Raw genomic sequence first — 22,859 nt, 5'->3', positions numbered from 1 at the left:
GGAGTTACCCAACTGCTTCTCGGACTACACAAGCTACTTCTCTGCCATCTGCTTTCAAAGCTTCAGTGGTTGACCAAGAAAAACCACTCAAACTAAAGACTTCGAAACTCAAATTTTCTCATCCAAAGCATGGTTTCTCAGAGACAACTAGACACAAAGTACCTTCGTGCGAGCAACAAAATTCTCAGCATGAATATTCTTAGAAATGCTACAGTTCTAAGCAGCCAACTTCTTATTGGAATCATCAGCAACAAAAGCAGTAACATGAAGCTTCCCAAGGATCATTAACGATATCAAGATGGGCTTACTTAGTGACACATATATCTGGCTCTAGTCAAGTACTCGTCGTGAATGCCACGACATTGGACAAGTTTCCCTACGCGAGCCATGCTTTACATTTAAGTCTTTCTTGTCTGATGTTGATAAAGTTGAAGATGTATTGATTATTTCCTTGTGCAAGAAGATCCTTCAAGATCTAAGAGGCAACAGCTCCCTCTGCCTCCCCCTTCTCAATTGAAAGCCTTAATACCCATTGAAATAGCTGAAGATTCAGAAGATTTTGGTTCTTGTGTGACAATGGACAAGTACATGACTCCTTTGGCCGTGATCCAGACAAAAAAAAGCTTGCCTGGTCACCGCCCTTGCAGAATAAAGTCTCTCTCTGTGAACAGATACCAGATGCTATGGTGAATGATAATTCTTCAAACTTGAAGATATCAATCCTTACCTTCAGTGTTTCAAAGGATAAATCAGAGGCATACTCTTGCAACATGACTTTAGTAGCTGCAATTGAATCTTTGGACACAACTTGTTTCACTGATAAACCCTTAGAAATAGATGTATCTCCAAATACTACTCTGTCTCACTCTACGACATCTCTTTAGGAGGATTTTAGTGTTCCAAACAAACCAATGAAATACCTTGCAGATTTTCAATCAGTGGTCATTACTCAATAGAAAACTCAAGTCAAATAACCAATAGTTTTACTAGAAGCAGATAAAGATTCAATCTTTTATTGGATAAAGCTCAAAGTTACAAATGAATTTGACAAAGACATTAATCAAGTTGTAGATATCATCAGTTTTCAGCTTGGCAAAATAGTTATAGTCAATAACAGTGTCATGACGTGGGACTTAACAGAAAGAACTTTGGATGCAGAAGCACTACAACAATACATTTCCTTCTATCGGAGCTTCTATAACTACCCTGGGTTTTATTTTAAATGGGAGGGAATGTCACAATTGTTACTATGTTACAGTATTACACCTACTCCTACTTCTAGATATACGAAGTGTCATGCCAAGAAGGACCCCTACGCTTAGATGGTCACGACCCTTCACTCAAGAGACATGCCTCTTCGCCAAAAGCCACACTCCTTTAATGGCTGGTCACACCTCTTCGCTCTATGGTTGCGACTCTTCGTCCAATGGTTGCAGTTTTTCGCCGAAAGCATGTGTCTTTACGTCTAAAGTCATGTCTCTTCATCATGAGACGTGTCTTTTCACTAATGTCTCTTCATCTCCTATATAAGGAGCTTATTGTACTCAGTTTTGAATCAATCAATCACACACAGAGTCTTCTAAGTCTTATCTTTAGGTCAAGTTTAAGTTTCTTAAGTCTTAATCATGAATTTAAGTACTTAATTAAGGATTAGTAACTAGAATCCTTACACATGAGGTTTCTAAATGTAATTCTAGAAGAGCTTTCCAGGCGCTATCTAGAATTGTCTTCAGCTTATGAAAAGGTAATAGGTCTAAAACAAATGGGAAACTCAAGATTGAGGAACGTATTTAGTTCTTAATATCAATCATCATCTACTCATAATGGTTCGATAGTTTCATAGCTTGATGTTATTGAACCTTCAAAATGAGATACATTTTTGTGTGTATTACTATATCTTTTTTTATACATTTAGAATGTAATTAAATGCTCAATTTCTAGTCAAGAGTGTTACACTGCTATAACGAGCAAACAAGTCATCATAGATGAGAATTTCAAGAGATTATAAAATTTAGTCAAGCGGTAAATTTTATCAAACACGCACATGGCTCTCTCTCACACGGGTTGTTTATCATGAGGCTTAGATGACCCATGAAGTGGTGAGAAGATTCATAATAATAAACTAGCTCTTCAAGATTAAAAAAACAAAACATATGCTTCCAAATTTGATCACTGTTAGATTCTAAGGACTTAATATTTTATGCAAAATGTATAGATGGAAAACTTTCTTACGGCAAAAAAAAGCTTCTAACATTGCAAGTAACATTTGTTGCTTCAACTGCATTTAAAAACTTCGTAGATTTTCAAGTAAAAGCGTTGAAGGCTTCTTTCTCTAGAAGAAAGTATGGAATCTGCATGTGTGATATTCCACACTCGCAAGTGTCCTATGTTTGTCTACTCGAAGTTGAAATTTGTCAAATGGAGACATCTCTTTCCACTTTGAGCATCTAGCCTCTCACCTATAAATTGAAGCAATTCTTGGTCAATTACATGAAGTTCTCACATTGAATTCTTAGCCTTATATGTTAGTACTTATACCATGTATACTGGCTATCACAAACATTGTTTAGACAATGCATGCCATGAAATAATTGAAGTGTACAAACTGATTCAAACTCATTGTACAAGCTACTCTAAAATTAGGACTCATGGTTATTAAAACATTAAATATTAGATCTGTAGAATTTAGTATCAAATAATATTTGCTATTGGGTTAGGCACTTGCTTCTAATTACTATTTTTGAGATGTTGGAAAGATGGAGGAGTTATAATCGTTATCAAAACTAGCTGGCATTCCACTATACCAATTTAAAACGCCCGTCAGTATCATTAAATGGAAACAACATCTTTGTTATGTGAGCATACACATAGAGTTGAGATTGACTTACAAACAACAAAAGGAGTGAGAATACTCAAAGTCAAACAAGGATAACCATTAGAATTCAGAGCTCGTCACCACCTCATTGGTACTAAGAAGTTGTAGAGATAAGCAAACTTGAACACAAATACTCATAAAACTGATTGAAAAGACAAATGCTCACCTCATTTAGAGTCTTGTCTGCCCTAAGTAATACCTCTTCGAGACTCTCCACATTGAGCACAATAGTCAATATTTAGAAAACCAATTATATTCTCAAGCATATTAAATTGTATTAAGAGGAGATACATAACCATCTAATTATTAAAAAATATGTGTATGTAAACTTTTTTTATACTTACCTGCCCATCACCAACGTAGTACACCCGTCCAAACAAAAGTCATAGAATCTACCAAAGTATTTATAGCCATGATAGAAACCCTTTAGTACACGCGTTCCATGAAACCGACATCCTTGCAAAAAAGAATATATGTATCAATAAAGGGACCAAAAAGAAAAATGTGATTAAAAAAAGACAATATCAAAAACTTACCTGGAACATGCACAAACTCACGTTTACAGTCTCTACGAAAAGCCCTAAGGACTCTTTCATAAAAAATTTTGTTCTTCTTTTCATTCATTGTATACCACTCATGATATCTCTTCTCGTCGCCTCAAGTGTAAGGCTTTCTCTGTTAAATCACACAATTAGTTTTGAAGTGTCAGAGAGTGCAACAGAAAGCAAATCAATTGACACAAACACACGCACAAGCACAAGAGTAAACACAACCACAAGATCACGATCTAAAATTTGCATTTATATATGGTCTGGGGGCACTCCTTGTACATATCATTCAAGTTTATGCATACTGTATAGTTTGGCCAGGAAGCCACCACGCATCTAGTGTTGGTTCATCCACAGTGTTTCCGTCTCTCTCTCTCTCTCTCTCTCTCTCTCTCTCTCTCATAACAAGTCTTGAGTTCAACTCCTCGTCGGCTAGATCTTTAAGGTCTCTTGGGATAGTTTCCTACGACGCTAAAACTCTCTTCTTCTTCTTCTTCCTCTCTCTCTCTCTCTCATGGTATCATCATTAGTGTTGGGGAGCACAAACCCCAACGTTTGAGCATTTGGATGCAAGTATTGAGCAAACAACAGTGTTTTATCGCGGAAACTGCATACACTCCAATGTTTCAGTGCTCTAGCGGTTCCAGGCAAAAAAACTCCAACATTTTTTGCCCCTAGCACTTTTCAGAAAAGGAACCTAGCGTTTGTTTTTCCAGACCACTAAGCATTTGTACATGCTTGTGTTATTTCAGCAGTGGAAAGGAAAATCTTCTGCATACAGCAGAGTTCCCTCTCCACCCCTATCCCCCTTATTGCCTCCGTTTTACGTCAGGGTAATAACTTCTTGTGATTAGCTTCAGTTATTCAGACTCTTGATGTGTTTTCAGCTTTGGGTTGAGTTTTCCAAGGTTTAGAGCTGAGGAACACAGGTCTCGTCTTTCCTTGTACCCCCCTCCATTATCTCCTAGGCCCCAGTGCCTTTTGACAAGTATACCTCTATCTATCGACACTGTTTTGGATATTTGTTACTTGATGTTTTCTTCGATTTCAGCCCCTAGACGGATGAGATACACACAAGATCCGCAATACCGATTTTTGCAACGCTCCTGTACCGATCGATGGCATACAAGCTCGCTAATTTCTGCACTATAGCAGCGATTTCAGCACCTTAGCAATTGTTTCTTGGGTGGACAACAGGCTAGTCGAGCAGCTTATGGATTGTCAATCTTCTCAAAGGCAGCCAAATTGGACAACTCCAACTACAACATCCGGAGGAGAAAGATCAAGACCCTCATTGTCTACAATGGACTCTGGGATTGGCTTACGAATCTTTCCAAGGTAGTCAAGCCTGTGGTCATTGTTGGTCTGTTTCACAGGCAGATGTCGATGCTTAAGTCAGCAATGACAAATAAGTGTACACATTCCTCCTTCTGAACCTTTCAGACATGGTTTTATAGAAACTACGAGCGAAGGAGCATTCTCATCGCTTATGGCAACGCATTCTAGATCTATTCGAGGACAAATCTGTTTCCAAGACCTTTCGGCTAGAGCGGGAGCTTTAGCTCCTACGGTACAATCAATTCAACTCCTTGGTAGGGTTAACTCGCAAGGTGCGGGAGATCTGGGACGATCTCGTTGCATCTTAAGGTGACATGACCACTCAGCATATTGCCAAGCTGCTCTTCAAACTCCCTCCTTGCTTTGACTCTTACTACCAGGGTCTTATTCGCTCTCACCCAGCCGAACCCCTAACCTAGGAAGAGGTTCTTCCTGAGCTCATGCAAATTGAGAGCCACTCGGAGTTTCGGGTTGGAGGTGTTGTATGCACGGATTGCGCATTATTAATTAAGGGCGACAAGGGAAAGAAGGCCCAGACTTCTCAATCACAAGCATGGATTGTGGACAACGGTGCTACCACCCATATGACTCCTATCAGGGATTGGTTCAACTCTCTCACGGCTTCACTGGATCAATCCATCACACTTGGTGATTCCCATACAGTTTTGATCTCAAGTACAGGCCATATACCCATCTTTTGTTCTTTGATTGATCCCCATTACAGTACTTTGGAGGCTCTGTATGTACTAGACTTAGCTTTCAACCTCCTATCAGTGGCTTCACTTGATGCCCAAGGGGCACAGGTACTATTTGGAGGAGGTAAGGTTACTATCTCTGACTCTGCGACTAGCACAATGTTGGTAACTGGTGAGCGAGACGACGCCCTCTTCAAGCTCACAACCCTGCTCTCACATGGCGTGGTATCTTCTTCTTTGTGGCATACTAGATATGCCGCTTGAATAATTCCTATATGGAGCAGGCATCCGTGCATTCCCTCTCTTAGGAGTGTTTGCAACGCTTGTCAGATGGGCAAGCAACATCTTGACGCCTTTCCGAAGCAGGCTCAAACCCGAGCTTCGAAGACACTTCCACTTGTTCACACAGACATCTGTGGCCCTTGAGCCACTCATTCCTTTAGCAGAGCTTTGTACATGCTCATGCTCGTGGATGACTTTACCAGGTACACTTGGACATATTTTCTTAAACTCAAGTCGGAGTGCTTATCATATTTTAGGATTAGAAGCCTATGGTAGAGAAGGATAAGGATCTCAAATTTGTCACTCTCTACTTAGACAACCGAGGTGAGTTCATTCCAAGGAGTTAACGCAGTTTTGCAAGTCAAAGGGCATTCAACGCCAGCTAACCACTCCTCAAACTGCCTCAGAAAGGGGAGGTCAAGCGAAAAAACCGAATGATCATCAAGATGGCTCGTACGATGCTCGAGCATGCTTCCTTGGCTCAAATCTTTTGGGCAGAAGCTTGTCCTACGACGGTCTACCTTCAGAGCACATCACCTACTTCAGCAGTAGCCTCTATGACTCCGTTTCAAGCTTACCATGGACGCAAGCCCTCTATGGCATACCTTTGCGTGTTTGGGTGTCCGGCCCTCGTGTATGTGTTGAAGGAGAAGCAAACGAAGTTGAATCCTAAGTCGAAGAAGATGACCTTCATCGGCTACACCCAAGAGTCCAATGGATTTCGCCTTCATGATCCGGTTACCAAGGCCACTACGGTGAGTTGTGATGATGACTTCGACGGCCTAAGTCGATTATTAGAGATTGGGATACGAGGATGTCCGGTTTGTTTTGGAGCTTTGTGGCAAAATTTGCACTCCACTTTGAAGTTCTCTTCTTCTTATGATCCACAAACAGATGTGCAATCAAAGATTGTGAATTTGGCACTTTTGGATCTATGAAAGTGTATGTATCAGATAATCCCAATCGCTGGGATTATTTGCCGTTGGTGGAGTTTGCTTACAATAACACCACTCATAGCTCTGCTCGCAAGGTACCTTTTGAGATTGTTGAAGGAGCCAAGAAGCTTCTACTTATGGTGCGAGTGATAAATAAAGTTTTTCAAGCTGACATGTTTGTAAAAGATTTGGATGTGGCTTATGAGAATATATTCCTTCATAAGTTCAGATTCTGAACTTACGAATTATAAGAGGGAATAAAGCACTCATAAAACTATAAAAGCAAGGGACACAAGAAAAGAAAAGGGGAAAAAACAACAACAACAATAAACAGACTAAATGACTTTATTTGCTACGAAACAAAACTAGATAAAACAAAACATTGTTAGATTAAAAATGTTTTTAGAAAAGGCATGCACAAAATAAGTTGACGTAGCTTACTTGGCTTAAAACAAGTACTCAACTTTTAAACAAGAAAGGATAAGATATCTTAAAAACTTAATCGTAGAAATCAAACTTCAAACAACAACTTCTAAAAGAAAAAATTCTTAAGTCCTCACGTTGTCAGAAATTTTTTGGATGAGTATAAAGTTGGTAGATTGTGCCAAAAACCTTGCTAACTAGCCTCATGTATATATGTGTACATAGTGTTGCAAGTCTTAGGAGTGACCATGTAAAATTCATCTACAAAGGTTTGGTTTTGCCGAATTTGGGTGCTGATGTTTTGGGTTGTTCAAGTCCCCAAAACATGGTTTTCAATAAGCATTTTCAGCCGTGCTTTATAGCTTGTGAATCGGACTTGTACATCATGAGTTATGTGCGTCCGAAGTGGGCGGTCTCGACTTAGAAAGTGGTTGCAAATACATGCGACAAAGGCGACTTAGTCAACTTGATGATCTAAAATTTGAAATGCTGAGATTTTAAATTTCTGGAGATAGCGGAAGTAATGGGCTCCGAACCGTGCTTTACGATGTTGCATATGGTGGTCGGAGCAGTCCACTATGCTCCCGGGGAGTTGGTTCTGAGAAGGGGTCAAGCTGGAAATTTTTTGTGGGGAAAGAAGAAACTTGGGGAAGAGTGGGAGGAATGTGCCATGTGGCACTGGGATTATCCCACATGAGAAGAGGGAAGGGAAAAGTGGGGGGTATAAGGGGAGGATGGGGCACCATTAAGGGTGTATCAAAGGTGAGAGGAGATCTCTCAAGGCTTGGCTATGGGGACTCGTGGGCTTCATGGGGGGTAGGTGGTCAATTTTGGGTTCCCACTACCTGTGCATGCGCCTGGTTCTTTATTTTGGTCCCCTGGACACTTGCCACACCCCCCTCCCTTGGGTCAAAGGTCACCGACACCTCATTTCCTACCCAAAAAAGACAAACAATGAACCAATTGAAAGAGGCCTACAAAGAGAGCCTTGTCGGTTGAGAAGAGAGAGAAAACTTTTGGGGATAAAAGATAAGAAAGACCCCCATTTTAATAGCTGCAACACCTACAAACTTTCCAGAGAGCTCATTTTCAGAAAAAAAGAGTATAACCGAAAAGAATCAGTCAACTTCTTTTGCATTTGCTGATACGGGAGGTGATCACGAAGAAGATTCAACCAAGTTAACAGAGGAAGAATTCGGGCCACCTAGGCCTACTCAGTACGAACTTCAAGAGATGGAACGTCGACAGTAGGTTGACAAGTGCACAAAGCAGGTGATCAAATTTGCGAGAGACCCTCAATTTGCAAAATTTTTATCTCAACAATCCATCGCTGAAGTGCACACTCAGTGGTAGCAAGCCACCAAACCACCAATCAAGCCGGTACTTAAGAAAGCTCCTTCTCCGAGGATGTTTACAGAACAAGAACTTCAAGAGGTGGTTCAGACTCAAATCAGTCGGCTTTTGGACGCGAACAATCAATCCAAAAAGCAAGTGAAAAAGTGCAAGAAGGGGACTGACTACTCTGGTTATTTGGGCCGTCAATCTTCTTTTGCATTGCAAGAAAGTAGAAGAAGTGCGTACGCTTTGAAGGACTACCCAGTTCTTCTTCTTTCTCTTCTTCTGACAGTTCTTCTAGCTCTTCTGACTCAAGCGAGGAGGATAGAAAAGGCAAAAAGCGAAGCAAAAAGAAAATCTTCGGAAAGGGCAAGAAAAAGGCAAAGAAATCCAGATTCCGCCCAATTTCTGACAGCTATACAGAGGAGTCATCCTCTGACAGTTCGGACTCAGATAACCATATGTTTTATGCAAAGAAGAAGCACTTCTATAGAGCCAACCAATATGACTTCCTGGAAGATAAAAGCAAGAAAGCAGAAGAGTTTAAAGAAGGTGAACAATCAATAAAATTTGAACCCTTTTCTGGATTCCGAGATGCTCCGAGGGCTTTGGCCTTCATCCAACAGTTTGACAAAGCCTTCTCTGGAGGGCATTGCTCAGAGCACTCCAAGATTAGGAGGGTTGCATCTTTTCTCAAAGAAAATGCTTGAACATGGTGGTCCACTCTTCTTCAGAGGAAAGAAGCTCCAGCCAAGTGGTTGAAACTCAAAAGGCTCTTTATTTCTTCTTGGCTGACCCGAGAGTACGAACGGGATATACGAACCGCTTGGAACCATCTTCGGATGACCAAGGGAGATTCTCTGGATGCTTATTGTGAGAGGTTTTGGGACTCTTTTCTACCAACCTCTTCATTTAAGGTCTCTTTTAAGGAACAGATTGAGCGGTTTTGTTGCGGACTCCCTACAGAGATCCGAGACTACTGGATAGAACAAAAGTCAAATTCTATCCAAGAATTAATGGTTCATGCGAAACAAGGTTTCTCGATACATTCGGGAAATTTAACTTACCCCACTGATGAGATCTTGACTTAAAGAACCAGACAGACCTCTAACAATGAAAGTAGAAAGAGAAAAAGTTCTCAAGAAAAGAAGGATAAGGATACACGACCCTGACTGACTCTTCGAGAAAGAGAGAACTATATCAGAGAGGGGAAGTGTTTTGGTTGTGGGGAACATGGGCACACCTCCACAAAGTGCCTCAAAAAGGCACAGCAACAACAGATTGAAGACAGGCTAGAGAGTTTGAGAGCAGCAGAGGAAGGTGGCAGAAAAGGCAAGATGAAAGCAGGATTGGTACCAAATTGCATGGGTACTGACCCAAGCCTGATTGATGAAAGTACAGAACTTTGTCGAGCTTGGGGCAAGGTGAAAGATCGCAAAGCCCTGATTTTCTTCGATGGAGGAGCCAAGGCAAACTTCATTTCATCTGAATTGGCAACGCAGCTCGAGGTTACACCCGACAGGATGGGACCACCAGCTGAGGCAGTTCTCGCGGCACCCGGATGGGACATAGCCATTACACCTGTCATTGGCAAACTTCGGCTGCATTGTCAGGGGTATTTAGGGCACGATGACTTCTACATCATGCCTTTGGAAGGCTGTGACGTCCTCCTAGAAGTCCCTTGGTACCATAAGAACAACGTCGTGGTTGACTATCGGGCAAAGAAAGCAACCTTGACGAATGAAAAGGGCCGAAAAATTGTACTTAATGTGAAATTGAAGGGCGAGTCTTTCCCTATTGTATCGGCTTCGATCATTTCCAAATTAATGAAATCCAGTCTTTTTGTTTACTCGATCTACTTGAAAGAGTTAAATGATGAACACAACGAACATGCTTGAACTTGATAAAGAACGCCAAGATTTTCTCCACACACATGCTGAGGGCCTGCCAGGGGAGTTGCCACCATCTCGTCCTGAGGATCACACCATTGATCTAATTCTTGGAAGTATGCCACCGAACCGGCCACCTGACCATGTTAACCGAGCAGTTATCAATGCCAAAAAGCCTGAATTTTTCTTGCCGGAGATACACTTTTTGGGACACATCATCTCGGCAGCAGAAGTACAGATGGACCCACCCAAGATTGAGATTATACATGATTGGCCAGATTGAAAAATGTTAATGAAGTAGAAGCTTCTTGGGCTTGTGTTCTTACTACCGGCGGTTCATTCGAAAGTTTGGAGATGTAGCTTCCCCTTTGCACATTTTGACACTGAAAAGAGTCCCTTTCTCGTGGGGACCCGCAAAGGTGACTGCCTTTCAGACACTAAACGAGAAATTGACTAGTGGACCAGTATTGACTTTGTCGGATTTGCAAACGTCATTTGAAGTATATTGTGATGCTTGTGGTCATAGTCTGCGAGTGGTCTTAATGCAAGAAAGCCATGTGATTGTCTATGAAAGCCGATTGTTTTCAAGGCTAGAATTGACAACATAGATTTATAAGAAAGAACTTTTGGTAGTGATCCTTACTCTTACTCAGTGGCGACATTACCTATTTGGAGCCGACTTCACGATCTTCACTGATCATCAGAGTTTACGCTACTCCTTGTCACGGAAACAGCTTTCGAAAAAGCAGATGCGATGGGCTAACATCTTGTCACAGTTTCACTTCCAGATTGTCCATGTTTAGGGACAGAAAAACTTGGTGGCAGATGCTTTGTCTCAGAAGCCGTTAGTTTTGGCTATTTTCGCGATTCATCATAGAAGCTTTGAGGACATGATTAATCAGTATGCCACAGATCCGAATTTTTCCAGAAGGGGCGCCAATCTTTAGGGCCAGTACCTCTTGGCACGGAACTACACAGGGCCGTGTCGTCTCTTGTGAACGGTTTTGAAGTAAATCTCTGCTATGTTGCGGTAGAATCTTGACTTGGGGTGTCCAAGTTTGTTACATGACATCCCTACTTACGTCGTCGGTGCCCAAGAGTAGGTGCAGGTTTGTATAAAGATCATTCATGATTTGCACGTACTCTACAAAACCAACGAGCAAGGTTTCTATCACCCTCCGGAGAAGATGGGCATACTCAGCCACGATAAAGGCTAGCAGGTGAAAGCTGTTGTTCGGAAATCCAAGAACAAGCAGAAGAAAGTTGTTGATAAGCATTGACATTGACTCCACTTTAACAACGGAGATTGAGTGCTTTTGAGATTTGACAAGGCAATACTCAGGAAATAGAAGGGCAAGGAAAAGTGTAAGATGCAGCGGAAGTGAATGTTGATATTGCTCAAGATGAGTGCTCCGAACTGTGCTCAAGCCTTCCATTCCTTTAGAGAGAGAGTGCAATGATCATAAACAAAGTGAATGCTACTGTGAATGAAAGTGTTGAGACTGAGAGAAGAGAAAGAGAAGAATACGACACCAGTGGTTCTCAAACCCTCCTCCAATGGCCCGCTCTCTATGGCAAGAGAGGTCTATGCTATAGATTGCACAAATCTGGTACAATAGTCTAGATGCAACGGACTTGCCGATGATGTCAACAATAATGATGATGACAATGAGGACGGACTGAAAATTGAAAACGCTAGAACTGAAATTCTCAAATCTGCAAATTGTTGACTTTCTATTATATATTGACACTGTCAACAACGATGGCGATGGCAACGACTCGACGACAATGTGCTGAAAATGCAAATGCTGAAATCTGAAAACAGCGGGCTGAAACTATAAATGCTGGTTGACTTGACGGTACGGAGAGAATCTGCTACGTGTAGGTGAGATCTGCGAGGCTAGGGACTAAACCTGCAATGACTAAGTGCTGAAAACTAAAAACGTTGTTGTGCTTGGTTGATCTGGCACCGGAATCTGCAAACGCTAGGCTTGATCTGCAAAATGAAAACGCAAGACTGATCTGTAGCAGAAAACGCTAGAGGTCTGCTCCAAAAAGGCTGAAAACACTAGGCTGTCTTCTGTCAATCTTGCTGTGAGGAGAGAGCACTGCAAGTTACTGGAATTTCTTTTGTCTCTCTTCTGCCTAAAACTGTTAGCGCTAGGTTTCTTTTATAATCCCTTAGCAATTTTCCCTATACCTACTTTTCCAACAAAAGTCACTTATTACTAAATAAGTGAAAAATGCGTATTTTGGGAAAAAGGGTTCTATACTCTGGAAAGCTCTTGATGGATACTGAATGTCATGCTGATGATCCTGCTATGTGCAATCAAAGGATATGCAACTACTCTTAAGTGCATGGACATGCACGGCCTGCGTACAGACTCACAAGGGTGCCAAAACACGTTCTAAGCTGACCTAAACTCTAGACCTGAGATAGCTTGTCCACATGCACATAGGGTTAGATGTGCACGTGACGTCCCCTCCTTTTCAAAGTTAGAAACTACTAGTACCGAGCTGCATGGTGTCGAGCGAGTGCGCCAACAACTCCTGGAATCCTACGAAGAACGCTTCACCGGCCCACGCTCATGCGTGGGTCGTGCGATACTTCAACTTCATGAAGGTCTACAATGCTTGCTTCTTTGGGCTGCGCCGAAAGCGACACAAAGTGATCTGTGGCGGCTTCAATGCTCCAACTGCATTCGTCAAAAATCTCCAAGGAGGAAAATTCTTGAAACCATTGCCAACACAAAACCATAAACATATCCATTCCATGTAGAGTAACTGGAAAATACTAGTATTCCTAAAAGACTGTGCATGCAATGCAGATGAACAAAGTGACAGAGTGCCAAACAGCTCACCAAACACACGCAAAAAGTGAGATCAAATCTTGACCTTTCGACCTAAACCTATCAACTGTGGCAAATCACAACGGAAATGCCGATACTTGATGGACGATCATTCTCGTGCTCTTTCCAAGACTGTGTCATGCCAAGGAAGAGACATGTAAAAGCGATTGACAAAACGAACAATCGGTAAATAATGTGAATTCCTTGAAAACAAACCTTTTTCCAGTTCGAGAGTAATCCGCATACATCCGTGCTCATCCGTGAGTCATGTGCATCGTACAATACGCCATCCCTGTGAAAAGGGAACACATAAAGACGGTGACGAAAATACAAAAAACCGTCACAAATGAGAAACTCGAACAATGCATGTTGACTAATCATGTGAACACACAATACTTCTGTAAGCTGCAACGGAAGTGAATGTTGTTCTTTCTCAACATGAGTGCTCCGAACTGTGCTCAAGGGTCCTTTTACTTACAGAAGGGAGAGCCTTCCGTTCCTTTGGTGAGAGAGTGCAATGATCACAAACAAAGTGAATGCTACTGTGAATGAAGGTGCTGAGACTGAGAGAGAGAGAGAGAGAGAGAGAGAGAGAGAGAGAGAGAGAGAGAGAGAGAGAGAGAAGAATACGACACCAGACGGTTCTCAAACACTCCTCCAAGGACCCCCCTCTCTATGGTGAGAGAGGTTTATGCTATTGATTGCACAAATTTGGTACAATGGTCTAGATGCAATGGACTTGCCAATGATGTCGATGACATTGATGACGACGACGAGGATGGGCTGAAATCTGAAAAACGCTAGGACTGAAAAGCTGAAATCTGCGAAACATTGATTCTCTGTTGAATATTGATACTGTGTCGGCGAGGACGGCGATGGCGACGACCATGCGCTGAAAACGCAGATGATGAAATATGCAGATAGTGGGCTGAACTTGAAAACGCTGGCTAACTCGATGGTACAGCGAGGATCTGCTGCGGATAGGTGAGATCTATGTCACGTGACACATCCAACCCTATGTGTCCGTGAACAAGCTATAGCATGACCAGGGTTCAGTTCAATCAAGTTAGTCTAGAATAGGAAGTGATCTGGCACCTTTGTGAGTTTGTTTGCACACCGTGCATATCCAGACACTTAATGTAGATGCATATCCTCTGGTTGCACACAGCTTGATCATCAGCATTACCATCAAAATCCATCAGGAGCATTTTCCAATGCACAGAACCTATTTTTCCTATTTTTGATGTTTTTCACTTATTATTTTAAGTGACTTTTGTTAGAAAATCAGGTAGGGCAAATTCCATAAGATAAGATATAAGAAAACCAGCGCTAGCATTTCTGGTAGAAGTTGAGGAAGTGCACAGGCAACAGACTTGCAACAGGCATCTCCCTGCTCTCTCAAGCAAGAACCCTTCAAGGCCTGGCGTTTTCAGCAGTAAAAACCAGCGTTTTTTCAGCAATCAAGCTAGTGTTTTTGAAACCTAAGACTAGCGTTTTGGAGTCAGCATTGCAGCGTTTTTGCAGCAGTGAATTCAGCCCCATAGATTAACAATTTCAGCCATCTTCTGCAGCGTTTTCAAGCAGCCAATTCAGCGCTTTGAAGTAGCAGAACCTCGCGTTTTTCAGCATAGAGACTTCAGTGTTTTTAGAGACAGTTAGACATCGTTTTCAGCAAGGCATCAAGTACACGGGACAGCCCCAACTTAGCGCGGCAGGAACCGACTCATAGCATTCAGTTTTCAGCCTTAGCATTGTCGCCCTCAACATAGCACCATTTAGATTTGCATCAGCATCTTGTACCAGATTCTGCAATCAATAGCATAGACTTCTCTCGCCAACGAGAGAAGGGCCTTCGGAGGAGGGTTTGACAACATTCTGGTGTCGTATTCTCTGCTCTCTCTATCTCTCAGTCTCAGCACCTTCACTCACAGTGTTCATCCACTTTGTTTGTGTCCATTGCACTCTCTCACTAAAGGAACAGAAGGCTCTCCCTTCCGTAAGTAAAAGAAACCCTTGAGCACAGTTCGGAGCACTCATCTTGAGCAAAGTTCAACATTCACTTCCGCGGCACCTTACATTGGTATCAAAGCTTTGGCAGTGTTCTGTATCACTCAAGGAAAGAACCACATAAATTTTTTTTTGCTTGTTGTAGTTGCATGTAACCCAAGACCTCTTAGACATGTCGATTCCTAATCATGTTTTTGAAGAGTGACAGGAAACCCAAGAAAGAAGGACTTGTCCAGCCTCCCCTTGTGCCTCTTTTCACTCATTGAGAGCGGACCGTGCACTTAGCGGCCGGCCAATCGACGTGAGGTAAGAAAAAGCAACCTTGGTGTGACCACAATGAAAGCGCGAAGCAGAGGGTACCGGTAGGTGCGCGTCGCGATGTAGTGCAGGATTGGGTCAAGAAGCAGGAGGCAGAGTGCAGCAGAAAGGAAGCGCTAGGGATCGAAGCAGGCAGAGAGAGAGAGCTCACGTTTTTGGGGAAACTCAATAAGTGAGTTTTAGGTTTTCCCACTTTTATTATAAGTGACTTTAAAAGAATTTGTCCAGGGTCAATGTGAACCTAGACCAAGTATAAAAATGTACAAAACGGGGTTATTTAGGCCTTTAACCCAACAACCTCCCACTTAAAGGCATAAATGACGCCTTTAAGTTAACCAGCTCCCACCAGATGTATGCAATGCTCATATTGAGCCTTAGCAAGACTCTCGGTGAGAACATCTGCAGGGTTATCCTGTGTATGGATCTTAGTCAAGGTGACTACACCATCCTCCAATACCTGACATATGAAGTGGTACAGCACATCTATGTGTTTGGTACGCGCATGAAACATGGCATTTTTGGCTAAATAGACAGCACTTTGGCTATCACAACCCAACACGGGTGTATGAGCAGGCATGCCAAGTTCTTTTGCAAGTTTGCCCAACCAAATGGCCTCCTTTGAAGCCTCTGTGGGGCTGAATCTCAGTAGTACTCAATGCCGCAATTTTTTGCAACCTAGAACACCAAGAGACTTCACCACCAGCAATGGCAAATACATATCCACTGGTAGATTTCCTGGTATCCATGTCACCTGCCATGTCTGCATCACAATATCCCTATAACTTTAAGTCACTTTTTCCATAACAAATACACTTTGATTGTGTACCTTTCAAATATCTCAAAATGCATTTGACAGCTTCCCAATACGCTTTGCCAGGATTCGACATGTATCGACTAATAACTCCCACTGCATAAGCAATGTCGGGACGAGTGGAAACCATAGCATGTATAAAAGAACCACAAGCTGATGCATATAGGATTCCCTTCATGGCTTTCAATGCCACCTCATCCTTTGGGCAATTTGCTTTGCTAAACTTAGTGTATGGAGGTAAAGGTACTCCAAGAGGCTTAGCATTAGCCATATTAAACCTGTCATGTACTTTTGCAATTCATGTACTTTTGCAATGTACCTTTCTTGAGATAAAAACAACAATTTCAGCTTTCTATCTCTTTTAATACGCATGCCCAAAATATGCTCTGCATCACCCAAATCCTTCATAGCAAATGTTGAATTTAGCTTACGTTTCAGAGCATCAAGACTAGTCTTATGTTTCCCAGCAAGCAGCATGTCATCAACATACAGAACAAGAATGATGGGACTACCATCTCCATCCCTTTTTGTATACAAACAATGATCTACATGGCTGCATTTAAAGCCTTGAAACTGTTGGGGTATAAAGCCCAATGTGGTCGCCCAGGTAAGTGGGTGGGCCGCCAGGTATGTACACATATTCTTTTGTAAAAACCTAATAAGAATTCACTATGCTCTACACATTACAGTAGAGCGAGTTCACTATATCGTCGTGCTCTTCTTCTCGCACTCTCTCTCGCGTCGCACTTCCGCTCGTACTCCTTCAACTGGTATCAGAGCTCAGATCGAGGCTCGGGGCAGCACTGCAGGAGGCTAGAGTCACCAACTCAGATTGGAGTGAAATTCGACAGGCGAAGATACGGCCCCAAATCTCGTGGGTGAGTCCAAAGGGCTCGGTGTTGTCAGAATTTCATTCTGAGGTCATCTCGGCCACCGTTCGGCTTCGACAAAGGTCTACGTAGGCCATTTTCGACTACGTGGTCTCGACGGGTGCAGATCCGACTTTGCAAATTTGGGGTTTTTGGCCTACGACTGCAGGTGCTGAGGATATCGACACTCCCAGAGTGTTGATTTGTGGTTGTCTACACATCGAAGGACGGCTCACAGTTCTTGGAGGCGTGTCACATACGACACGGGTGCATCTACACACAGACTGTAGGCGACATCCACTAGTTCATCAGGTAGCTTGTGTTTGCTGCTTGATATTCCAGATTTCATGCTGACATTGCAGGTACTTCCACATGGGATGTATTGTCAGAGATGATGTATGTCTGTTGAGGGTTTGCTGGCTGTGAGTCACGCAGCAAACAACCACCGCAGCGGTTACAGCATATACTGGGAAATTTGTGGATGTATGACTTTGTGGGAAGTCTATGTACTGTCAGATTTACTGCAGCCTTTGTTGAGGGTCGAGTGAGGTTTTATTGAGCTGGGGGATTCTCGAATGTTGAGATCCTTTCGGTGATACAGGTCTTGGAGCGATCCCTCGAGCACCCTTAGATAGGCAGCTAGGATGTATTGATTGTGAGTTAGACAGTTGGGATTGCATCTTTGCTTTACTGCCGTTGAGGCATTGTCACAGTCTATGCTTACAGGACAGTGACAGGACAGTTAGAGATAGTACAGGTGCAGGACAGGTTTACCCGCAGCTTATAGTGTCAGAGAGACAGTGTTTTTGAGCTGTTTTTTGGTCTGTTTTTGAGTACACCAGAGCCATTTTACAAAGGAGACTGCCGAAATTTATGCAGAATTTGAAGCTTTCTTGGTTCATTTGACAGGTTGATATTGGTTCAGAGGTCAATTTACAGGGGAAACTCTGCCGAATTTTTCCCCGGAAAGTAAACTACTATGAAGCGTACCTATGGCTGGATCACAGGACAATGCTCTTTACAATATCAAGAAGCTGGATGGAACCAATTTCCCATTGTGGAAGAAGCAGATTTGGCACGTGTTGGTACAAAAGAAGCAGATAAAACGTATAAAGCTCAAAGGGATAAAACCAGAAGATATGGACGAAGATGAATGGAGCGAAATGGATGAATTGGCACTTTCTACCATTAAGATGACTTTGGCAGAAAGCGTTTACTTCAATGTAGCAGACGAGATGTCGGCTTATCAAGCATGGTTAAAGCTGAGTGATCTTTATGAGAAGCAGAGTGCAGCTTCACAGGTATACTGGCTTAAGAAGCTTGTTGACTTGAAGATGAAAGAAGGGACACTTATGTCCAATCATCTGAATGAATTCAACACAATCTACACTCAGTTGTCAGCTCAAGGTGTCAAGTTTGATGAACCTGTTAGAGCTATATGTTCCTGTTGATCACATTGCCGGAAAGTTGGGACACTTTTCGCATAGCTTTGAGTAATTCTACATCTCCAGATGGTTTGAACATAGCAGGTGTAGAAGGAAGTATGCTTACTGAAGAAACCAATAGAAAGACAATGGACAAAGGCAAAGGAACAGCCTTTGTTGTCAGGGGAAGGACCAAAGAAAAGTACAAAGGTGGAAAGAGGAATCAGTCTCGTAGCAAGTCCTGCAGTGCTAAAGGCAAGAGTGGCATAGAATGCTACCATTGTGGCAAGAAGGGTCACATGAAAAGAGACTGCAGAGAATGGAAAGCAGAAAAAGGCAAAGAGAAATCTGAAGACCATGGTGAGAAGAACAAGTCCTCAGTGAAGATTCAAGAAATAAATGTGACAAACACTGTTGCAGAGGATGACAGTCTAGTGTCAGGAGACATCTACTTCTTGAAGAATACAATGGACTCAGCTCTTCTTACAGCATCTGATGGAAATGCACTGAGTGACTAGATAATAGACTCAGGGGCATCACTTCATGTGTCTCCAAACAAGGAGTGGTTTACTTCTTATGTGACCACTAAAGATCATGTTCGGCTAGGCAATGGGCAGACATGTGAGATCTTAGGTGTTGGAGATGTTCAATTGAAGTTTCAGAATGGCTCTTCTTTCACGCTGAAGAATGTGAGACATGTTCCCGCAATTACAAAGAGCTTGATCAACACAGATTTACTTGATGATGCTGGCTACGTTACCATTTTTGGACAGAACATGTGGAAGATATCCAAGGGTTCTATGACAGTAGCACATGGAGTAAAATCTGGAGGACTTTACATGATTTATGTATCAAATGTCTCTAAAAATGTAATCAATGTAACTGAGTAGCTGAACGTTTCTTTGTGGCATAGCCGGTTAGGACATATGTCCAAGAAGGGAATGGAAATCTTGTCTCGTTCTGGTTATTTGCCTGGCTTTTCATTTAATGATTTTGAATTCTGTGAACATTGTCTATATGGTAAGCAAACACAGCAGCCACATAAGCATAGAAGCAGTAGAAGAGATACACAGTTGGCACTTGTTCATAGTGATTTGTGTGGACCTATGCCTAAACTATCTCTAGGGGGAGCTTCTTACTTTATGACATTTATAGATGATTACTCGAGGAAAGTATGGGTTTACTTTCTCAAGCACAAGGATGAAGCGTTTAGTGTTTTCAAAACGTTTGTGACACTTGTGGAGAATCAGACTGGCAAGAAGCTTAAATGCTTACGCACTGACAATGGTGGAGAGTATGTTTCAAAGGCCTTTCAGGACTTTTGTGAGTCAAAAGGTATAAAACGTGAACTTATTGCTCCTTACAATCCTCCTCAAAATGGTGTTGCTGAGAGGATGAATAGGACCATACAAGAGAAGGTCAGAAGTATGTTGTCTAATGCACAGCTGCCAAATGGGTTTTGGGCTGAAGCTGTATCAACAGCTGTTCATCTTGTAAATAGATCTCCTAGCAAGGTTTTGCACAAGGATTCAGTGCCAGAGATGGTATGGTCAGGCAAAATGCCCTCATACAAGCATCTCAGAGTCTTTGGTTGTGAGGCATATACTCACGTTCCAAGGGAATTTAGGAACAAACTTGAGCCAAAGAGTAGAAAGTGCATCTTTCTAGGCTATGGTAATTCTGGTGAGATGGGGTACAGACTTTGGGATCTCGAATCCAGAAAGGTTGTCCGCAGCAATGATGTTCACTTTAATGAATCCAAATATCATTCTAAACCAGAGAGGGTTGAGGAGATTAGAAGAGTTGTCTCCAAGAAGATGGACCTGCACGTGCAAGACAAAATGTCAGGTCTCAAGAGGAGCAAGGATAGGATAGAGTGGAACCACAGGTTGTGGCTGAGCCTGAGCCACCTATTGTGCGTAGATCTGGACGTGTCACGCGACCTCCTGATAGGTTTGTTCCATCTATGAACTATGTCATGTTGACTGATTGCAATGAGCCTTCATGTTACAAGGAAGCAATGCAAATGAAGGACTCCGGGAATTGGCAATTGGCCATGCAGTCAGAGATGACAGCTCTGCATAAAAACCAGACATGGAAGCTAGTTAAATTACCACGGGGCAAAAAGGCTCTACCCTGTAAATGGGTTTACAGGTATAAGATCACCGCTCATGATAGTCAGCCAAAGTACAAAGCAAGGCTTGTTGCCAAGGGCTTTAAGCAAGAACAAGGCATTGACTTTGATGAAGTCTTCTCTCCAGTGGTCAAGATGACTACATTGAGATGCTTTCTTGCATTGGTTTCCATATTAGATTTGGTGTTGCACCAAATGGATGTCAAGACAGCGTTCTTGCATGGTGATTTAGATGTGGAAATTTACATGCTGCAGCCAGAAGGGTTTGTTGAGAAAGGCAAGGAAGGTTGGGTATGCGAGTTGTTAAAGAGTCTTTATGGCTTAAAACAATCACCGAGGGCATGGTACCATAAATTCCACAAGTTTATGCTTTCTCAAGGCTACAAACGTAGTGAGTTCGATCACTGTCTATATACAAAGAAGGCTAAGGATGGCAGTTGGCTGATCCTTATTTTGTATGTGGATGACATGTTGATTGCTGGCAAGCACTTGGAAGAAATTTCAGCTTTGAAGTCAAAGATGGAAAAATCGTTTGACATGAAAGACATGGGTGAGGCAAGTCATATACTTGGTATGCGCATTGAGAGAGACAGATCAAAGAAGTTGATTTGGTTATCTCAAACAGAGTATATTGACAAGGTTTTGCAACGTTTCAATATGGAGAAGGGAAAGGCATTGAGTGTTCCATTGCCACCATATGTGAAACTTAGCAAACAAGATTGTCCTTTGTCTGAGGAAAAACAGGCTGAAATGGATAAGATTCCATATGCGTCTGCAGTGGGTAGTTTGATGTATGCAATGATTGCTACTCGCCCAGACATTGCATTTGCAGTGGGAGTAGTAAGTCAATACATGTCAAACCCAAGCAAGAAACATTAGGAGGCAGTGAAAGGAATATTGAGATACCTGAAAGCTACAAAGAGTATGCGTATATGCTATGGGAGTCAAGAGCTAAGTGTAAAGGGTTTTACAGACTCAGATTATGCAGGTGACTTAGACAACCGAAGGTCTACGTCAGGGTATGTCTTTACATTGGCTGGTGGAGCAGTATCATGGCGTTCTAGATTACAAGATTGTGTTACTCAGTCTACTACAGAGGCTGAATATGTTGCAGCATCAGAGGCATGAAAAGAATCAATTTGGCTTAATCGACTAGTAACAGATTTCGGAATCAAAGAAGAGATGCCTGTGTTATATTGTGATAGTCAAAGTGCTATACAATTGGCTCGCAATCCAGTTTATCACTCAAAGACAAAGCATGTGGATGTGAAGTATCATTTCATCAGGGAAATGCTCGAGGATAAGCAACTTCAGCTTGTCAAAGTTCACACCACAGAAAATCCTGCTGATCTACTTACAAAAGGACTTCCCTCAGAGAGCTTTGCGCATTTTCGCAAGCAGTTAGGTGTAGGGTAGTACATCACTTCTCTACATCTCTTGTATATTAGCTTGTATAGTAGCTTCTCTCACACTTAAAGTACCACATTGGACTTTAAGTGGGAGGTTGTTGGGGTATAAAGCCCAATGTGGTCGCCCAGGTAAGTGGGCGGGCCGCCAGGTATGTACACATATTCTTTTGTAAAAACCTAATAAGAACTCACTATGCTCTACACATTACAGTAGAGCGAGTTCACCATATCGTCGTGCTCTTCTTCTCGCACTCTCTCTCGCGTCGCACTTCTGCTCGTACTCCTTCAGAAACAGCATAAAAGTGTAAAAATTCTTATACCACTGTCGTGATGATTGTCTCAAACCATACAGAGCCCTTTTCAGTTTGCATACAAATTACTCGCGTGTAGGAACTACAAAACCTTCAGGTTATTTCATGTATATGTCCTCTTCAATCTCACCATGCAAAAACGCTGTCTTTACATCCATTTGATTCAATTCCAAATCAAGCACTGGAACGAGAGCAAAAAGGACACGTAAAGTTGTAAGATTTACAATAGGAGAAAAGATTTCTTGAAAATCAATTCCTTCTTTCTGTGCATATCCTTTTGCAACCAATCTTGCCTTGTACTTGGGTTTTTCATCCACAATCTTAATCTTGTATACCCATTTGTTAGGAAGAGCCTTTCTCCCTTTAGGAAATGGCACAAGATTCCAAGTATCATTTGCATACAAGGA

General features: G+C 42.2%; 1 long non-coding RNA gene across 1 annotated transcript in view; it reads right to left on the bottom strand.

Moving 5' to 3' along the window:
* Nucleotides 1–2,189: 2,189 nt before the first annotated feature.
* Nucleotides 2,190–22,859, bottom strand: part of LOC147445902 (uncharacterized) — a 65,609-nt gene continuing 44,939 nt past the window's right edge. The window contains exons 2-3 of the long non-coding RNA XR_015189816.1: nucleotides 3,412–3,550; nucleotides 2,190–3,331 (exon numbers count right to left, since the gene is read on the bottom strand). This is a non-coding gene — a long non-coding RNA (uncharacterized LOC147445902). The remainder of the gene's footprint in view (nucleotides 3,332–3,411; nucleotides 3,551–22,859) is intronic.

This window comes from Adiantum capillus-veneris, chromosome 12, assembly GCF_014529385.1.
Source record: "Adiantum capillus-veneris isolate H3 chromosome 12, ASM1452938v2, whole genome shotgun sequence".
NCBI lineage: Eukaryota > Viridiplantae > Streptophyta > Polypodiopsida > Polypodiales > Pteridaceae > Adiantum > Adiantum capillus-veneris.
This window is presented reverse-complemented; position numbering and strand designations above follow the sequence as displayed.